Here is a 16,219-nt window from a genome sequence, read left to right on the forward strand (position 1 = left end):
GAGAGGGAGGGAGGGTGGGTACGAGGAAAGGTCAGTGACACAGTTTAACATTTCTAGAGACCAGGACATCTTATCACTGAAAACTACTTTCTATTATTCTTGCATACATGCATGTTTATGAGGGTCTGTTTCAGAGGTGAGCGTGTATTGTCTTGAAAGCAAACTTTAAACATTTACTCACTGGTATGTTTTTGATATTTGGATTCTTATTCCCAAAGAGTGTGATAGATAAAGGCAAACTTCACTGAATTTCTTTCTGTTTCAGGAACTGTTTCCTTAACTCTAACAGGATTAAAAAGTTAGTTGAAACAGCTGACTGCTAAATATATATATAGTGATCTGCACATAAGCATTTAACACCAGAACTGCGCAAAACAAGTCTGAAAGTTGCCCACAGAAGGACCTAAGTGATGACAGGGGTAGTTGGGAACTTAGAGAAGTCTCAAAGATCCTTCCAGCTCATTATTGTGGAATTTTTTTTTTCAATGATCAGCTGCTTAAAGTATGATTTTTGGCTACTTGAGTCTGCATCACACTTACCATATTAAAAATTAGATAGATAGATGGATAGATGGATAGATAGATAGATACATACAGATACATGTCTTCAAGACATTTTGAAGTGTGTATTTTCCTTTCCTATAAGTTATGCAGTGTCTGTGTTTGAGACTAAACTCTAAAACATCAAGTAACAAAGGCCTCTGATCCATGAGACTGTATCGGGTATCACTGCATTACGTAAATGAAACGTAATAATATAATCCCAGATACCAATGTACAATGAGTGCTGTGCTAAATAATGGAGAAAGCTGAATGCTTTCACTTACTTGAATTCCAAGAATGGTCTTAGGAGTAAGGGAACTTACTGTGCCCGTGGTAACCCTGAAACAATACTCTCATTGGTTACACCTGAGACTCAGAAGAACTCTGGCTGGCATTGTCTTCGGGATGAAGAAAGTGGAGTCTGGAGCAGTTAATTCTACACCAGGGAGCACTAACACTGCTCTTTCTCTTTCCGATCCTGTGCCAGGCACCAGTGAGCCATCACCACATTCTCTGACACACCGAACAGCCCAGTCAGTAAACCAGGTCTAGACTGAGAGCACATAGTGGTCAGGAGATAGGGAGGAAGTGCATGGATAAACACCCCTCACCACTTCCTCCTACTCATCTGTCACAACTGCTTCATATTTTGACACCTTCTTAACATGACTTCATTCTCATAAATACTTGTCTTTAAGGAAAAATAAGCCATTTATCCAACTGATGACTGGAACGACTCTTCCTTCCTAGTGACTCTCTGTGGCTGAAGATGACTGAGAATTCTGTCTTTTGACTCGGCTCTCCCAATGAATGACCTCACACACTTGGTGCAAAAGTCTCCACTTGCTCCCCCATGACCCACTGCTTCAGGCAGACTCTTGCTTTCTCTGGCTGGACACACTGTGTGAAGCCATCTGTCTAAACATGGAATCCCTTCTTTCCACATCCTCTCAGAGCTCATGTTGAGCCCCACTCAGCCGTCTCCAGCTCCAGCCTTGGCAAACATCAACAAAACAACTCACAGCTGCGCTACCTTTATTCTGAATTGTATTTAATCGTGGACAATTAAATTTCATAATAAATGATGTTTTTAATCTTCTGTGAGTGGCTTTTCTTTCATCATCCTGTATTCTCAAAGCAACAGGTAGAAAAGACACCCAGAAAGAAATAGATTATTTTGAAGGGGAAAACTAATCGATACGTAAGTATCTTTTATCTTAAAAGTGCTTATGGAAGTGTCTAGTGATACAGACGGTATGGGGTAATGGAGGCCACCTTTACCCAGTATTCCCAATGCTCTCTACGGCATAGTTGAGCCCTTACTTCTGTGAAGGGACAAGTTCTGAAATATTGCACACTTTTCTTCACAGCTTTCAGCAAGAACTGTGAACAATGCATATTTTTCCTATTTTAGTGGACCTAGGTCTTATTTATAAGACATAGTTCCTAAATAATTAGACTAACTAATGAACCCTCCCTCCATTAATAATGAACCCACCTGATCCCATGCTAATAATGTTTAAATCCTGGAAATGTCTATGAGTTAGGAACTTAGGTGGCTGGGAGAAGGAGAAAGAGCGGCATTTTTCAAAATCCTTCATCTCCCCTCCCCAACCATTAACATATTTATTTAATGTACATCACCTAAGGGCAGGTACAGGGAATAAGCACTGATTTCTAGAACCTAAATATACACTCTAAAAATTAGATGTAGGCATTCCAATTTCTTCGAGACCTAATTTACGATGGGCAAGCACCTATTCATTCCCTACTCACCACTTTCATGGAGGTATTATTATTCTATATTTTAACCAAGTAATAAAACAGAGGCTGAAAAATGTTTACAGCTTAACCACAAAATAAACCACAGCCTCGAAGGAGCTCAAGTCAAGCAGGTCCGGCTTCGTCTCCCAGCCCTCACAGTGAAGGGAGAGAGGCAAACATGTGGGTTTCCCTTCCAAAGGACAATCTCACCAGTGGGTCTGGAGATGAGGCTGTAGGAGGGTGGGGAAGGAGATACCTGTTTAGGGACCTCTCACCTTAGCCTGGCATGTTATGATTCCTGGCATGTGTCACCCAACAGAGGAAGCAGAGCCATGCTGTTTCCTTTCCTTTTTAAACCTTCAATAAACTGTTTGGTTGGACTTGAGGCAAGAACTCAGGAATGACCTTGAACTCAGTGTGTAAGAGAGAGAGAGACCTCCTGGCCCTCTTGTCTTCACCTGTGAATGATGAGATACTTGCCAGCTACCATGTCCATGTCTGTGTGGTTCTGGAGCTCAGACCCAGGGCATCACGCATGCTAGGCAATCACTCTAGAAAGCAATATCCCAGCCTTAGATCTCTAGTAGATTTAATAAACGTCTAATAGAAATGCATTCCAGCATAACTAGTATGTCCCTGCCTATTAAAAATTCTTGTTGCTACTGGGAGATAAACATCTTGGTCCTAAGGAAAAACTCATAGATTAATGGACTTTTCAACAGCAAACCCTATAGATTTTCTATTACTATTTCCAATGTGACACCATAATTTAGTTGTCATAGATTATTTTGGATAAAAATGTTGCTTAGTGAGCCTTACAGATCATGACTGGAAGTCTATTCCTGAACTGAAGAGAATATATGCTTGTAGACACAAGTTCCACCGTGTGGCATTGGTAGTAACCACTGAGTTCAGCTTGCTCTCATGAAGTGATTGCCAAACCCTGAAGTGATCTAGACAGATGAGTAAATCTTCGGACTAGGTGATTGCCTGGTTCCTGGGGGAAATGGAGAAGAAAATCAATAAGGAGACTCATCTGAATAGGATCAAAAATTCACTTGGAAGCCCATGCTGAGCCATGGAGGAGGCAAAAGAGCATCATTGGGAAACAAAATATCTAGTGTTCAACATTTGATTATTTTGCAAAAATAATCCATTTCTAATAGAATGTGAAACGGGACTGCACTGACAACTTTTGTTTTGGCAGTGACCACCTTAGATGTTTGCCTAATAGGAACTGTACAAATAAATCATCAACAGAGTTTACTATTATACCTGAGTGCCTCTGTTAGGGAATTCATAACTCCAGAAAAACATGGAGCTAAGCAGCCAGTCTGAGTGTCACTGAGGGGGAGCAAAGACCTGAAAGAAGGCAGAGTGTGTGTGTGTGTGTGTGTGTGTGTGTGTGTGTGTGTGTGTGTACACGTGTGCAGTAAAGTGCTACTGAAAAAAGGAAGTACCTCCTTCTACAGCCGTGGGTCTCAACCTTCCTAATGCTGTGACTCTTCAGTAATATAGTTTCCCAGGTTGTGGTTACCACAACCATAAAATTATTTTTGTTGCTACTTCATAACTGTAATTTTTCTACTGTTATGTAAATCTCTGTGTTTTTGATGATCTTAGGTGACCCCGAGAAAGAGTCTCAGACTCCCAACGGGATCTTGACCCACAGGCTGAGAACTGCTGTTCTAGAAGCTTGCTCCTCCACACAGACAACAGTAGGTAGTGGTGTCTTGATCGGGACTCCCCACTCCCAGTGTCTACTTTTTCTCTGTGATATTTACCTTGAGAAGTCAAGGAGAACATGTCTTCCATTCCACTCCAGACAGACAGCAAAGGGCAGTGGCTGGAATCAGTGACGCAAACGGTCGGTGCTACCCAAGTAGCAGAGCCAACCAATGCTTGTGTCCCGAATTTATGGCTTCCTCAAAGAGCTAATTGGAGTCACTGGATTTTCTTTTCTTCTTTTCCCCAGTGAGATGATTCAGCTGCAGTAATTAAGACAGTTGTTCCCCACAGCAGAGACCAGACTGCAGTACTCTCTAATGGCCAACAGCATCTCAACCAGACCACTCCTCTGGTACAGAAACAAGTTAGGGATCATGTGCTCAAATTATGGGTTGGCTAGATTGTGTTTTCTTTTCCCCCAAAGTGGAAAAACTGAATAGCCTGTGTTTGTTGCTTTGCTATGTTAGTCACAGCAGAAGGTTAAACCGCTAAGTTGATTTCACAATTTCAATTTTTTGCACATGTTTTTACAACAGAAGCATTTATACAAAGACTACTTGTTTTACTTTATTTTAGTATCATTATCATTATTACATAATCATTACTATTAGCGCTGGGGACTGAACCTAGAGTCTCTTGCATGCAAGATAGTGGCTCTACCACTGAATTAACCCCCAGCCCAGACTGTGTTGTGGAACATTCCTTTACACTGTGAAGATGTGATTGGTTTAATGAAGAGCTGAATGGTCAATAGCTAGGCAGGAAGAGCTTAGGCGGGACTTCTGGGGAAAGAGAGGTCTTGGAGAAGAGGAAAGGGGAGAGATGGCAGATGACACAGAGAGGAAATAGGAGCTGCAAGATGGAAGGCAAGGTAAAAAGCCATGAAACAAAACATAGATTAATATAAATGGGTTAATTTAAGTTATAAGAGCTAGTGGGACAAGATACAGGCTGAGCTTTCATAATTAATAATAAGTCTCCATGTTTTTGTGAGTTGGCGGCCCAAAGAAAAACCCATCCACAAGGCTGTCTTTCTTTAACAAAAGAGTCCCCTGCTAAACAATGAAGGTGTGCCGCTGTGTTTCTCACCCCTCTCACCTACACCAGCACATCAAGTAGGGGCCTTCTGAACATTTGTGCTTAAACATCCCCAGACCCAGGATTGATCTCAAAAGGGAGGATCTTGGAACTCTCCAGCTGAGTCATGTTCAAAGTCACCTGTCACCCAGAGACTCTCAGAGCCCCACAGTGGTTCTCAACCTTCCTAATGCTGTGACCTGTTAATATAGTTCCTTATGTTGTGGTGACCCCCAGTCATAACATTGCTTCATTGCTACTTCACAACTGTAATTTTGCTACTGTTACAAATCGTAATGTAAATATCTGATATGCAGGATATCTGATATGTGACACCCCCCCCCCGGGGGGGGGGGTAGGGGACTGCGACTCACATGTTGAGAACTGCTGGATTGGAATTACACTCATTTGTGTATTCTGACCCGAGAGCTACATCCACGCAATCTAAACCACAGGAAACAGGAAGTGAGCTCGCTGGGCTTCTTCCGTTTACAACTTACCTACTCTCATCTCAACTGTGACAGGCGGGTTCAGATTCCTCTGCCTCTCATTAGCTGTGCAATGTGTGGTCTCCCCAGAATTCCCCTTGTCAGTTTGCTCCAATGTTCCAGACACATGACTCCAGTGTAGCCTTGGTGCCTCTCTAGGGGGTGGATCTTCCACTCTTCCTCTGGTCTACAATATGAGTAAGGAACATGGCCACAGCAATATTGGTTCTTTAGGAATGAATGCCAAGTTACTATTTCCCTAGATAATATGTGTATATTTAACCAGGAGTAGAATATTACATGAATGAAGATTTACTATACACGTTCACTCATTATCTGATGAGACATCTAGTATCTTCGACTTAAATTTAAAAAAAAAGAAATGTCACAAGATTGTATGTAACTTATAGTCAAATAGGTGGATATAAAGTAAACTGTATCTGGGCACAGTGACCCATACCTTCCATCCTTGAACTTGGGAGGCAGAGGCAGTTGGATTCTGAATTCAAGATCAGTCTGACCTACATAATAAGTTCCGGACCAGCTGGGGTTACATAGTGAGACCCTCTCTCAAAAAACAAGTGGATAAAGATTAAGTGAATTGTCATTAAAAAAAATACTTTTTGAACTTTCACTGGGTGATTGGCACTAGGTTAATGTGTGACTTAACTTTCCGCAGGACTGTGACAAAAATATCTGACAGAACACTGGAAGGGGAGAAAGACTTGTTTGGCTTCTGGTGTCAAGGGATTCCAGGCTGTCTTGGTAAGGAAAGCCCACTGGAGCATCCTCATGCTTGGACTTGTGTATGGTCACAGACAGACAGCAGGGGAAGGCAGATCAGAACCAAGACAAGCATATCCTTCAAAGCCTGCCCCTTCTGACCCACTCTGCCCACCCGGCCCTGTTTCCTTAGGCCTCCACAGCCTGCAGAAGAACACAACAAAGGAAGGACCACATTCCCACAACGTCCACCTGAAGAGCCCATTCCAGCTCAAACCTGTTAACAGCTGGGAGGAGGCAGGCAGGGCCCTAACGTCATTGGAAATCCTTTCTTCCCAACTCTCAAGGCAGAATCCTGGGAATGGCCCTTTCTTGTTGTCTGTTTCTCTCCTTCTTGCAGAAAGCCTTGCCTCGTGTCTTGCTTCTCTCCATTTTCCCCCTCTGCTAGGCCATCCTTGTTGGACTATTCCCACAGCTATCTTCTGAGTGCCACACTTGATCCTCCATCTTTCCCCAGGGATTTCCCACACACGGCCATAGTAAACTTTTTCAAGGGTGTACCAAAGCCCAGCACAGGCTGTCCCCTGTGCCAGGTGCCCAGGCTTATTCCCAAAGGATACCCACCTCCCTTCATTTTTCAGATTTTTGTTTAAATGTCTCTTTTTTCTTTATGTGGATTCTGGTTATTGCTCTCCCACTTTGCCCATTCTTTCTCATTCATGGGTTTACTTCCAATTTATTGTCTGTGTCTCTCAAAGGTCTCTGAACCTCAGGCAAAGCATGCTGATTTCCTCACCAACAAGTGCAGCAAACCTAGCGAGCAAATTGCTCGGTTCTAAATGATCAACATTTGCTGTGTGGACAAGGAAGAGCAACTGGAATTGGGTGTTGACAATAGAAAGCATCTGCTATCAAAAGCTAAGGTTTAGAATTCAAGCTGGTGAATGGGTTCGACGGAGATGAAATAACACAAGAGAAAATGGAAAGTGGGAAGTTGGTGGGTGCGTGTGGGCACTGGGAGCAAGTGTGTGTGGGTGTGGACACACAGAACATCTGGGCAAAGATGTGTGTGAGGAAAGCTGACTAGGCAGTGCATCGTGTGACTGCCTAGCAATTTAATGCTCTCAGCATCAGCTGGTGCCGCACGTCTTCCGGGACAGACATCACCCTGTGCCTCATGTCAACCGGAGTCCCAGAGAGGTGCCATTGCCAGTTTTCAAAGCACTTGACACCAAGCACATAATATTGTACAGTTGAGGCATTTCTACCCAAAGGGTGAGTTTGTATCTGTTCAATTGCTGTCCCCGAAACATCTCACATGGCTATTCCTCATGTGGACAAGACATTTGTGAAGAAAGTCTGGCAGAGACATTGGGAAAGCTCTTCAGAACATAAGCACATGCCCACGGCAAGGAACTGTAGAGGAGGGACACCAGCTCTGTGATACTGAACCCAGCCATTTACTGCCCATAAGAAGCTTGCATGAGGACAGTGGAGCTTTGCATTGTTACTTAGAACCCATTTAATTCTCCACTTTTATAACCAATGGGGAATTAAACACCAGAACAACAGAATGCCTACCAACTAAAGGTCTCCAGGGAGAAATGAATTATGGAGTTTCTGGTAAATCTGATCATTGACATAGGATCTCCCTCCTCGATTCCACACATTAATCCTCCAGTAAAAGGGCCAGGTGGGTGGCACACAATCTTTGCATTCACCAGCAATCAGACCACAGCCATTTTTCACTGCTTTCAATCAGCAGTCTCTCATACCCAGGTGGTGGGGAAGTGAGACCGGGTGATGATATTGCGGTAAGTTTCTCAGGCCAAAGGAAAGTCTGTGATTTGCCCAAGAAAAGTGAACAATAAGCAGGAGAGAGACAGCCTTGGCCTTTATCCTTTTGTATGAGAAGCCAACTATGGGAGAGTAATGTTGGCACAGTTCCTCAAATGTTTCTTAATCTCCTGGGGAGAATAGTGTTAGACTCATAAGTACTGTATTGTGTGGATTGCTCACCTGTAGGAAATTGTAAGCATACTCAGAAATCACCAAATTCTTTGCTGTCTTTAGCTTTCTGATTACTGGTTCACCGTTCAGTCTAGTATGTTGTGATTGGGGTGTGAGGTGTATGTTCAATATGGTCTGTGTCTGAAGATGTAGACATCAGATCCAAGAGAATCATGTAGAAAATCAAATGCTGTACTCATGAAGGTTTGAGAGGTTGTGGCCTGGAGTTTTTCAGGACCAGGCTGTTAATTCAGCTTCAATAAAGGTGTGAGAAAGTAAAGGGAATGGAGTGGATTGCCCTAAGGGCAGAAAAGTAGGTGTTTGGGAATCAGATCAGCCACTCGTCCAAATGGACAAGAACTGACAGCTGTCTTCCTGTCTCCTAGAGACAGCTGCTCTCTAAGATGCCAAGTGCCCACTTCACACTGGGGGAGCCCATTCCTCCCAGCAACAGCTTGGATCTCAAGGCTTGCAAAAGCTCGTGTGTGGTCTTTAGAATGCAGCTATTGGGAGGCAGTGGGACCTTCGGGAAGGAGAGCCTCCTGAGAGGCCCTTGAAGAGGATCTTGAGACCCTGATTCTCCTTCCTTCTCTTCACCATCAAGTGAGTGATTTGCTCTCCACACACCTTCATCGTGAAGCACTGCCTTGCCACAGGTGTAAAAGCAATGAACTTGAATGATCATGAATCTGAACAGCCAGCCAAAATATCCCCTTTCCCTTTTTAAGTTGGTAGGCTCAGATACTTTACTATTGTGGGAGAAAGCTAATACATTCCATTCCCAGAGGGCCAAGAAACAGAACACTTCTCAACTGTGTATGACCATCAACTGGCATAGGATTCACTCAAAGGCTTTTACTCACTTCCGTCCATGAAACTGTCTTTCATTGGAGATGCAAAAAAACCCTTGTTAGAGTCATGCACTTCTATGGACTCCCACCCAGACACTTTTTACAAGCAGCTTCCATCCAAAGAGCTCCAGTCACCATGGGTCAAAAGTGACTTTTATCAAACATAATAAATTAAATTATTATAATTTTATCAAATTTTCATTTGATTTTGATATTAATTATCAAGCATAAATTAAATATTAGATATTAATGAGACATTAATGTAAATTAAATTTCCTTAGTCTATTACTTCCTCACAACAAATAAAACCTAGTGTTACTTAATTGTCTAAAAAATATTGCTGATGGAAGTCTTTATTTCCTTCTGTCTCTGCTCAGTTCCTCCCGTTCTTACTCAGAATTCCATCCAAAAGGTGCAAAAAAGACTATCCATATAATAACACCATTCCATACCCCCAATACATTGGACTACATGGCAAAAGATACTCTGAAGATGGAATTAAGAATCTGAAAGGGAAAGGACATCCCAGATTGTCTGGTCAGGTCTGGTATAATTGCAAAGGTCTGATGGTAAGAAGGCAGGAAGGTGAAATGAAATGGCGGGAAAGCACTTAGGAAGGACAGGATGAGGCCCCAAATGGAGGGAAATATTCAATCAGGATAATTCCACTGACAGTCATCTACACTGGTACTTCCTTTCGTTGGCTAAATAGTAATCTGTAGTGCGCATGTAAGACAATATGGTTAACCCTGTTGAGGGATGTTTGGCTTGTCCCCGCTTCTGTGCTCTTCTTTCTAAAGATGACATAAGCATCTTTACATCATCTAAAGATAATAGAAGCATGGATGTGAACACAGGTTTCTATTCCTCTGGGGGTGAATGGGAAAGGCTGCAACTGTCAGGTCCTATGATGACTAAATGTCTCATTTTATAAGAAACGTCCATACTTTTCCGAAGTAGCTGTCCATTCCCACCAGAAGTGTCTGAGTGGTCCAGCTCTGTGCTCTGGTGCTGCCCTACTTTATTTCTAGCTATTCAGTGGAGTGTGGCAGCACTCCATTCTGTTTCAGTGTTCTCTTTCTTCATCACTGAGTTTTAAATCAATGGCCCACTTGAAGTTTGTGTTTGTTGTAGATATGCGCTTTGTTTAAGATCTGACTTTGATTTAACCTGCAGATGGCAAGTCATTCTGGCATCATCTGTTGAAAAGACACTCTCATCACTCTACTTTATCCCACACTAAGGAGCTTGTTTATGTTGACACACTTCTAGGTCTCTGCCCCCTCAGACCCATTATATTTCTGTTTCCAATTAATACAATCTTGCTTACTGAAGAACTATATCGTTCTTCTATATTACCATTCTTTGTCAGGATTCTTTTAACTACTCTAATGTTTGCATTTTTTGTTTTTGTTTTTGTTTTTTTCTGAGACAGGGTTTCTCTGTGTAACAACTGTGTTTCAGCTGTCCTGGAACTCACATTGTAGCCTCAAACTCACAGAGATCCTGAGTGCTGGGATTATGTTTGGTACGGGAGAGCTAATGTTTGCATTTTTATATGTAAACTTTATAATAAGGTTGTCTAAAAGCTTTGCCACTATTTTAGAAGTAATTACATTGACCTATTGACCAATTTAGGGAGTACAAACATCTTTACTATACCAAAATTTCTAGTTTCTGAATGTGAATGTTGTGGAGTGTTTCTTTAACTATGCAAAGATATGTTGCATTTGTTTAACTATGTAAAGATGTGTTGCATTTATTTAATTATGTAAAGATGTGTTGCTGTTTTACCTTGCCTGCCTAAGGCATCTGATTGATCTAATAAAAAGCTGAATGGCCAATAGTGAGGGAGGAGGTATAAGTGCGACTTCTGGGCAGGGAGACTAAATAGGAGGAGGAATTTGGGTTTGGGAGAAGAGAGAAAAAGAGATGCCAGGGAGATCACAGGAGCCAGGCATCCAGACACAGAGGGAGCAAGAAGGTAGGACATACAGAATGGAAAACAGATAAAAAGCCCTGAGGGAAAATGCAGATGAATGGAAACAAATTAAATTAAGTTATATAAAAAAAGCTAGTGGGACAAGCCTAAGGTAAGGCTTAGTATCCATAATTAATAATAAGCCTCCATGTCTTTATTTGGGAGCTGGTTGGTGGCCCAAAGAAAATGCTAACTACATGTGAACATAGTATGTGTCTCCATTTATTTAGTTTTTGTAATCATTTCTTATGACAAAGTCTCCCCATGTAGCCCTGGCTATGATGAAACTCACTATGTACACCAGGCTGGCTGCAAACTCACAGAGATACCTGCTTCTGCCTCTGCCTCCTGAGTACTGGGACTAAAGACGTAGGCCACCATGCTCAGGTGGGTAGCAAGAAGAGACAATGGATCAAGCAAGCTGGCTACCTAGGCTAGTTGAATGGGCAAACTCTGGGCCAGAGTGAGAGACCATGCCTCATTCTACAATGCGAAGAGCAATTGAAGGAGACAACCACTGTCAACCTCTGGCCTCAACATGCACATGTGTACATGTGTACCTGCAGACATACATGCACCCACATACATGCATACCACACACGTACGCAAGCAGAAAAGTAAACAAGGAGTGAGTGGGTTTGCCCATATCTGTTCGAAAAGATGAGTATGCTCATACAGCAATTTTGTCAATTCTCACTGAAAGGTGTTTTAATACACTTGAAAAAGGGGTCGCTTCTGTTGTGTGCTTCTGTTACTGCAGCTGGAGCTGAGAAGGCTTCTTGTCAGCTGGCTCTGCCGTGCTTGTCCTCAGCTGCAAGGAGCAGCCTAGTTCTTGTCCCTAGCAGCTGAACCAGCTCTGAGAATGTCCGCAACTGGAGAAACAAAGCCATGTCGTAGCAATGCCTCCATTTGCTGTGATCCGTTGACCCGGAGGCATCCCGCAGAGAACATGCCTGAAGAATAAGCCCATGTTCTGCTATCACACAGGTAGCCAGATGTATTCTGCTCTGTTAGTTTAATTGGCACATTATCCATAAATACAGGATTCCAATAAAAAATGAATGAGAGGCTAAATAACTCATCCCCAACAGCACATAGCCCTTTCCTGGGAACATCATAAGCAATTTATCTGCCATTTGTTTTTCAACGATGGGGGGTATTAAGTTGAAATCTAAAGTAAGGTACATTGATTTACAGGAAATTGTCCCCTTATACAGGAATTCATCATCTGCAAATCCTGTTTCAGGGACCATGCTGCAGGAAGGGCTTGTTGTTTGAGTCCGATATGCCACCATCTGTGTCTCTGTTTATAAGCAGGTTTTTAGCAATTCCAGGATTCAAAGCTCACCAAAATTATTTTTTTAAGTCATCTCAAACAGACAGCACCGACGGCTTAGGGCTTGTGTGCACAGTGGGTAGAGACCCTGGGGACATGCAGGGTGTCACCTACCGGGTAATTAATGCCATTTCCCAGGACATGGTGTTGTATTGTGTCTTTCTGAGACCAAACGAGAATGGGGGCATATCCCGGTTGCTCTCAGTGTGAGGACTTTGAAAATCCCCATAACCTTCTGCTTGTCACTGAGTTTACAGACAGTCTTTTCATTGCCTCTCAGATTTATTGGCAGAACTTAATGTCCATATGTTATGGAGGATGTGAGCCTTAAGTGACAGGTAACAAGATGTGTCCTAAAACCACTTTCCAGAGCCCAGGACCTGACTTGCTGATGGAGGGTAATGCATGGGGGGGGGGGGGGGGGGGCTGGAGCTGTGAGCACTGCCAGTTTAGCCCGGGCTTCCTCCGCCCCCACCCCCACTTCCTCTCATTTTCAGCTCAGATAGGACCCTGAGCCAGGACAGTTTCCCATTTTGGATTCTCTTAATCCAAGGCTGATTGCTAACAAAATTTTTGTATTTCTGACACAAAGGACCCCAAGTGTGCTGCCACAGGTGAAGTGAGGGTAACTGCCCATCAGGCACCGAATGTGCCAACCTGCTGGGCTGGCTTCAGAACGTGGAATTATCCAGCTAGAAAACACTAGGTGGCAGGAAGTAGGGGTAGGGGGTTATTTTGCTTTCTGCTCTGTCTCTCTGTCTGTTTGTCTCTTCCTCTCTCTCTCCCTCCCTCTCCCTCTCTCCCCCACCTCTCCCTCTCATTTCAAACAAAATACTCAATAATCAATGCATGTCTATTTTAAACATGCCTGCCCTCTTCCTAGAACCCTAAGCCATTCCTGTGTGACTGAACGGCACTGGGGTTCTGAAACCCAGGCAAGATGCTAGCCCCGAAGGAAGTCTGAGCAGGTCAGGAGCTGGTGACTCGGGTTTCACTTCGTCTTAACTCTGTAATCGGTGCTGAAATACGAAGAAGCCGCAATCAATCACCAACATCAGCCTCAGTCCCGAATGCTCATTTTTCATTCATGTTATCTTGAAGTGAAGGTTTGATGTTGGTCAGGTTCCAAATCAGTGACTTACTGTGATGTGCTCCCTTGAACCATCTCTTGGCACTCGGGGCTAAAGTGCTGTCATAAGTTGAAAGTGGTCTATCTCACTCCTACTGCTTTAGAACAGATTACGTTCCCAGAGACCAGTATCATTCCCCAGGCCTGTGGCCCACGGTTCCACAGGGCTCCGCAACCCACCGTAGCCAGGGTGGATGCTTTTCAGCCGTGACTCACCGAGTCATACCAGGTCTTCCCTAGAATCTCATCCTATGTGCTCGGAAGCCATCTTTAAAAAGGCTTATTGAGATGATGTCTGCAGCAAGCCACCTCATTTCCATTTTGACTTAAAGAGAAGATTCCCATTGTTTGTTTTGGTTTAGCTTGTTGTATCATTTTTACTCTAGTTTATAAACAAAACAACAACAGCAAAAACAAACAAACGAAGTTCTATATAACCCACATCCTTTACCCTGATTTATGCCTTCTTACCTTGCTTCTGTTCATAGGCAAATAACACGTTTCTCTTTTAGATGTGGCCTGCTGAAACCCTTAAGACCTTAAGCCTTCCATGCATAGGTCTAAAGATGTTTTCAGATTTCTCTCTGACCATGTGGTGCACGTGGACTCTCTTAGTATGAGTGCTCATCTTTCTCTCCTTTCTTTGTCCTTCTTTCTTTCTTCCTCCCTTCCTTCCTTCCTCCCTCCCTCTCTCTCTTCCTTCCTTCCTTCCTCTCTCTCTCTTTCTCTCTCTCTTCCTTCCTTCCTTCCTTCCTCCCTCCCTCTCTCTTCCTTCCTTCCTTCTTTTCTTCCTTCCTTCCTCTCTCTTTCTTTTCCTTCCTTCCTCCCTCCCTCCCTTTCCCTTCCTTCCTTCTTTTCTTCCTTCCTTCCTCTCTCTTTTCCTTCCTTCCTTCCTTCCTTCCTCCCTCCCTCCCTCCCTCTCTCTTCCTTCCTTCCTTCTTTTCTTCCTTCCTCCCTCCCTCTCTCTCTTCCTTCCTTCCTTCTTTTCTTCTTTCCTTCCTCTTTCCCTTCCTTCCTTCCTTCCTTCCTTCCTTCCTTCCTTCCTTCTTCCCTTCCTCCTCCCTCCTCTCTTTCTCTTTCTCATTTTCTTTCATTCTTTTTTTGGTGTGGATTGTCAGAGGTTCTGGGTTTGTGTTTTCTCATTCCAAAGCCTCAAGCCCTTTAAAGCCCCACTGGCCTGATCTTCACTCTCCCCCAGAATGTGCTCAAACTGCTTCATGTCTTTTTTGTGGCAAATATGATCCTCGCTTTGTAAAAATAAGTTCTAGAGACTAGTGAAACTGAAGCCATCTTTAATATGCAGTTGTTGTCTTAGGGTTTCAGTTACTGTGACAAAAACACCAGGACCAAAGAGCAAGTTGGGGAGGGAAGGGTTTATTCAGCTTACACTTCAGCATTGCTGTTCATCAAGTCAGGACAGGAGCTCACACAGGGCAGGAGCCTGGAGGCAGGAGCTGATGCAGAGGCCACAGAGGGGTGCTGTTTTTTGGCATCTCATCGTGGCTTGCACAGCCTGCTTTCTTATAGAACCTGGGACCACCAGCCCAGGGATGGCACCCCTCGCAATGGGCCGGGCCCTTCCCTATCAGTCACTAATTAAGAAAATGCACTGAAGCCAGATTTTATGGAGGCATTTTTTTTCAATTGAGTTTTCCTCCCTACAGATAACTACAGCTTATGTCAAACTGACATACAACTAGCCAGCACAATTGTGCAGAAAGGGATACCAGCACAGAGAGAAGATTAAAAATGGCTGACATGCTGATTAGACATACATGCCACAGTGGCTTTACAATCCTTGGCCATGAGAAATGCTTGCACTCGTTCCCCATCACCCAGGACTTTAGAGATTTACCATCTAGCATAACTCCTTACCCCAGTTCTCCAACCTATTGGTTTAGGATGAAAAGCCTTATCTAATGGATATCCCAGGGCTTAAGACTGTCCCCTCTTCTGATCACAGGCCCAGTCCTGTAGCAGGCTACCTGTTACTTTCTGACTCAGATTTTTGGAAACCATGAGCCACCAGCCACCAGCCAGGGGATAGTGGGGTCTGGTGCCTTGGTGCCTCCTGCTTAACTATAACTCCAAAGAACTCTAAGTGCCCCTCATACGGAAAATGGACCATAACAATTTATTTTTCATACTTCTAAACAACAACAAAAACTATTACGCTATGAGAACACCCTAAGAGGAAAATTAGTTTCTATTTCTTTCATTTCCCAGATGGGGGAATTTAAGGCATAGCAAGAGAGTTCAGGTGGAGAGCACTGAGCTAGAGGTGAGCAGTAATTTCAAGTCTTCTCCTCGCTTTGGGCTGTATTTCCCCATTTCTGCCCTTTCTAGGATCTCACTGGGTGTCTGTGAATCGCCATATAGCACAATGCTAACAACACTTAACTTTTGGGTTCCTAGAAGGGGACCTTCCGTTGTAGACTAAATATGGCCACCTTTTAAACTAAAAGATACTGTTTTCCAAAGCCCCCCACACCCAGTCTCTCCTTCAGCACACACTAATCTTTTAGGATTCCATTAGGTTTAAATAAAATTGCTCTTTAAAGCTGGTGGTGGTGCATGTCTTTAATCCTA

This window comes from Onychomys torridus, chromosome 6, assembly GCF_903995425.1.
Source record: "Onychomys torridus chromosome 6, mOncTor1.1, whole genome shotgun sequence".
Classification (NCBI taxonomy): domain Eukaryota; kingdom Metazoa; phylum Chordata; class Mammalia; order Rodentia; family Cricetidae; genus Onychomys; species Onychomys torridus.